Below are 5636 nucleotides of genomic sequence, written 5' to 3' on the forward strand. Positions count from 1 at the left end.
AGAATTACAAAAAGAAAAGTTTAGAAACTTTACCAAGGATGAAGAACACTTAGAATGAAAGAAAATAGCTTTGAAAATCAGAATTTCCAGCCCTAGAATCACCCTTCAGCCGAGAGAGAAAGAGAGGAAAAGAGAGAGTGTTTTTTTTGCAATTTTTTCTATTTTCTAAGTTTTGAATGAAAAATGAATAAAAAGAAAACTTTAAACATTAATCTATTTCAGCCAAATAACAAATAAATAACATTTATTTTCAAATAATAAAATTACAAAAGACAAAATATCATTGGGGCAAAAAGACCATTTTTCCCCTCCACACCAAAATCACATAACAACTCTAAAGGGGTATTTTTGGGAAATTCTAAATTCCCGGCCATTCCCGACATTCCCAATGTCTAATAAACCGTCCCAAACTACTAACATACTAAGTTGTGATTTCTACTGAGCCAAACGCCGGGTTCCAAAATACCGGGCACCGGAAATGCAAAATATGAAAACTACTGAATGACATAAAATGCATCACTGAATTCAATAAATAACAGTATAAATAAATTATTTAAATAGCTATAAATAATTTTCATAATTAATCATAATTAACTGCTAATTTCCAAATTAAACTAAGCGGTCTTTACAGTTAGGTTTGAATTATTTGGCATTAAAATAATGAAAATATCAGTTTAAATTGCCTACAAAAGTGGCCGGCCATGGCTTATTGGGTTTGGGCCTTGCTTTTTGCAATTTTGCAGTTTAAACACTTTTGTATCTGATTTTCTCAAAAACGCCAATTTTCTAATTCAACCATTTAAATGTCAATTCTAACTATTTAATAACTATAAATAATTATTAAATAATATTGTCATTTATCATATTTATTAATTGAACCATACAAAGTATCATAATTAACAAATATGCCCCTAACAACTCTTTCTTTACAATTTCGCCCTTACTTAGTGAAAATTTCACAAATAGACATAGTCTAATTTGAGAATTATAATTGATTAATCAAAACCAATTACATGAGTCTTACAAACAATATTATCTCAACTAGTGCGGGGACCATGGGTCTATATAACCGAGCTTCTAATAAGTAGATCAAGAATTTAGCACTAAAATTCACTAACTTATTAATTCTTGGTTGAATCCACGCATAGAACTTAGAATTGCACTCTCAGTATATAGAATGCTCTATATGTTCCACCATATAGACGCATCATTAGTTATCCATTGTTATAATCCTAATATGATCAATGATCCTCTATATGAATGATCTACACTGTAAAGGGATTAGATTACCGTAACACCCTACTATGTATTTTATCCTTAAAACACTTGACCCCGTATAAATGATATTTCAGCTTATGTGAAATGAGTACTCCACCATTTATGTTCGTTTGGTCAAGCTCGAAGGAGATCATCCTTTGCTTACTATTCGCCAGATAGAATCTATAGATTCCATGTTTATGTTAGCACTCCCACTCAATTGCACTACCGTGTTCCCAAAATGTACGTATCACCCTCACCTAAAAGTAGGCTTAACTAACAAATTAAAGAACACGAATAGCCTATCAAGATTGAGCCTAATCATAACAGGATTAAGAACATTTGATCTAGGATCAACTTGGCGATATTGACTTGAATAGATTTTACGGTAAGTTTAATTAAATCTAAGTCAAAGTTCAATATCGGTCCCTTCCGATGCATACTCCATGCATCCAACCTGAGCTTTACTTTAACCAATGTTCTGGAAAGAACATAGCATTTCTCCAAATGCAAGTAAACTCTTGTTGTAGATTATCATATCAGTAAAACCCCTGTGTCTGATAAATCTAGGAAACTTTATTCACATAGTCATGTTTACTTTCTAATGTGATGACAACACAATAAACAGGATCAAGTATGTGAAAAGGGTTTAAGATGAATTTATAAATCAAATAGACAAGCAATTGATGAAGTGAACCAAAACATACACAAATGAATGAAAAATACTTCTGTTTTTTTATTGATGTTGAATAAAGTAAATTACATTGAAATGGAGTTTTATTTAGGGCATAAAACCAACCCACTTCCTTGGGCACATTGTTAGCAAAGATGGGATCAAGGTGGATCCGGGAAAGAGAATCCGTCAGGGATTGGCCGAGACCAAAAACAGTGACAGAAGTTAGAAGCTTTTTGGGTCTGGCTGGTTATTATCGTCGGTTCGTGGAAGGGTTTTCTAAAATTTCAACACCCTTAACCGAGCTCACCAAAAAGAATCAGCGTTTTGTATGGACGGATAAGTGTGAAGCAAGCTTTCAGGAGCTGAAGTAGAGGTTAATCACAGCTCCACTGTTAGCCCTACCTTTTGACAAGGAGAAGTTCGTGGTATTTTGTGATGCATCAAGAGAGGGTTTGGGGTGTGTACTGATGCTGGTCGACCGAGTTATTGCCTATGCCTCTTGTCAGTTAAAAGATTATGAACAGCGGTACCCGACTCATGACGTAGAACTTGCCGCAGTGGTGTTTGCTTTGAAGATATGGTGACATTATCTCTATGGAGAGAGATGTGAAATTTATACTGACCATAAATGTCTCAAATATTTCTTTACTCATAAAGATTTGAATATGAGACAGAGGCATTGGTTAGAATTGGTTAAGGATTACGATTGTGAGATCCTTTACCATCTTGGGAAAGCCAATGTAATGGTTGATGCCCTAAGCAAGATGGGTCCCGGGCAGGTAACTAGTATGGTTTAGATTTCACCTCAGTTAGCAGAAGACCTGGTCAGATCCAACATTGAGTTTGTTTTAGAAAAACTTCATAATTTGACGCTACAATCTGATCGGTTAGAGCGAATTAAAGTTGCTCAGCTAACATATCCAAAGTTAGTGAAGATCAGAGAAGAGGTTTCAGCTGGTCAAGCCAAAGATTTTACAGTGTCAAATAGTGGGATGCTGTTGTTCAAGACCAGGGTTTGCATTCCTTGTAGTGCGAAACTTAGAAATGAAATTCTCGAAGAGGCTCATACCACTCCATATTCCCTGCATCCCGTCACCACCAAGATGTATCAAGATCTTAAACTCTACTTCTAGTGGAGCGAAATGAAGAAGAATGTGGTAGAATTCGTATCGAGATGCCTAACTTGTCAGCAGATCAAGGCTGAACATCAGAGACCGGAAGGTTTGTTGCAGCCTTTAACCTTACCTGAATGGAAGTGAGAAGATATCACAATGGACTTTGTGGTTGGATTACCTAGAACCACGAGTTTATTTGATTCAATTTGGGTTGTGGTAGACCGATTCACAAAATCTGCTCATTTTCTACCTATTAAAATAACCTTTTCAGTGGATCAGTATGCAGATTTGTACGTTAAAGAGATTGTAAGACTGCATGGTGTCCCAAAGTCCATAGTTTCGGATAGAGATCCAAAATTTACTTCAAAATTTTGGTAAAGTTTGCAACGGGCTGTGGGTACCAAATTGAAATTCAATACAGCTTTCCATCCTCAGATTGATGGACAGTCCGAAAGGACAATTCAGATACTAGAAGATATGTTACGAGCCTGTGTTATGGACTTTGAAGGCTCCTAGAGTAAGTACCTACTGTTGATATAGTTCTTGTACAATAATAGTTATCAAAGTACAATAGGGATGGCTCCCTATGAACTGTTATACGGTAGAAAATGTAGATCTCCCATTCACTGGGATGAGACAGGGGAGAAGAAATACTTAGGTCCAGAATTAGTGCAACGGACTAACGAAGCAATTGAGAAGATTAAAGCCAGAATGCTTGCCTCTAAGAGTAGGCAAAAGAGTTATGCAGATCTGAAACGCAGGAATGTAGAGTTTCAAGTAGGGGATCATGTGTTCCTACGGGTGTCTCCAATGAAGGGAATTAAGAATTTCAGGAAAAGAGGCAAGTTATGAGCTAAATTTACAGGACCTTTCGAGATTCTCGAGAAGGTTGGACAAGTGGCATATCGATTAGCTTTGCCTCCAGCTCTTTCAGCAGTTCACAACGTATTCCATGTCTCTATGTTGAGAAAATATGTTTTAGACCCTGCTCGTGTACTTAGCTATGAAAATCTTGAGCTGCAACCGGATATGTCATATGAGGAACAACCAGTTCAGATCCTTGACAGAAAGGATAGGGTTCTTCGGAACAAGACCATAGCTTTGGTCAAAGTACTCTGAAGAAACGACAAGGTGGAGGAAGCCACCTGGGAGTTAGAATCGGACATGAGAGCTCAATATCCAGAGTTTTTCAGGTTAGATTTTGAGGACGAAATCCTTTTAAGGGGGGATAATTGTAAAGACTGATTAGCTTTAATTTGAAAATTAGCAGATAATTAGGGCTTAAATATGAAAATTATTTGTTGATATTGAATTATTTATTTATGATGATTTATTTGAATTCAAAATGCATTTTATGTCATGTATAGAAATTTCATAATTTTGCATGTTTTGTGCCCGACAGCATTGGAAAGCGGTGTTTGGCTATTAGAATCACATCTTAGTATTTTTAGTATAGCAGGACAATAAAGTTAGACATTGGGAATGTCGGAATTAGTAGAAACCTTAAAAGTGACCAAAATACCCCTTAATGACTTGTTATGATTTTTAGTGTGGAGGGGCAAATTGGTCAATTTGCATGAGGGAGTTTTGTCTTTTATGGGATGTTTTAATCTGAATTTTAAAGTGATAATACCTGATTTTATTTTAATAAAAACATTTTCTTTATTCATTTTTACAAAAATAAAAAAAGGTAAAAATTACACAACTCTCTCTCGAAAATCCCTAGAGCAGCTAGGGTTTGGTATTTTCTTCTTCATTTCAAGAAAAACTCAGCAAGGTTTTGTTATATAAGGCTGTAGGTAAGCTTCCATCACCTCTTTTTATGGTTTCTTGAACTTTAAGAAATTGAATGATGCAAGTTTTGTGGTTTTATTTGCTATTGTTGTCGCTTGTGTCGAGAAACAAGCTGGAGTATGAAAAATGGTGCTAGGCACTATAGCACAAGTCTGAAAAAAAAAAAAAAGAAGAAGATAATTTCAGCATTTGGGTTATTCAGGAAATATCTCATGGACGCTATAACGCAAGTCTCAGGTGCTATAGCGCCGTACTTATCTCTTTCTTTTTAAAAAAAATAAATCCTAATTTTAAGGGGATTCATCTATCTTTTCAAGCACTATAAATAGAACCTTTTACGCTATGAATTTCAGATTCCTAGAGCTACCAAATTTAGATAAAAACTTAGAGAGAGAGAGCAAGGAAGAGACGGAGATCGCGGCTTCGAAGTGTTCTTCATCATAATTCTTTTCTTCTCCTTAAACTCTTACTATTTATTATAATTATCGTTACTAATTCTGAGTAGTTTCCTTTTAGTTAAATGTTATTTTAAAACCTAAGACATGAATTCTTAATTCCATTATTGAATGTTAATTTCCAGTTTTTTATTATATCAAATTGTTTATACTCTTCTAATTCAATGTCATGATTATTGTTTTAATCTTGTTTAGATGACCACTAAATTAGGTTTTACTTTAATATACTGTTATTTTAGGTACTATTCACCTAATAGTCTAGGATTCTAAGTGTTTGTGATAAATTATAATTTTTAATATTGTCAAAGGTATTTTAATTGTGATGAAGAATAGAATCTA

The sequence above is a fragment of the Cannabis sativa genome, chromosome 4 (genome assembly GCF_029168945.1).
Source record: "Cannabis sativa cultivar Pink pepper isolate KNU-18-1 chromosome 4, ASM2916894v1, whole genome shotgun sequence".
Lineage (NCBI taxonomy): Eukaryota > Viridiplantae > Streptophyta > Magnoliopsida > Rosales > Cannabaceae > Cannabis > Cannabis sativa.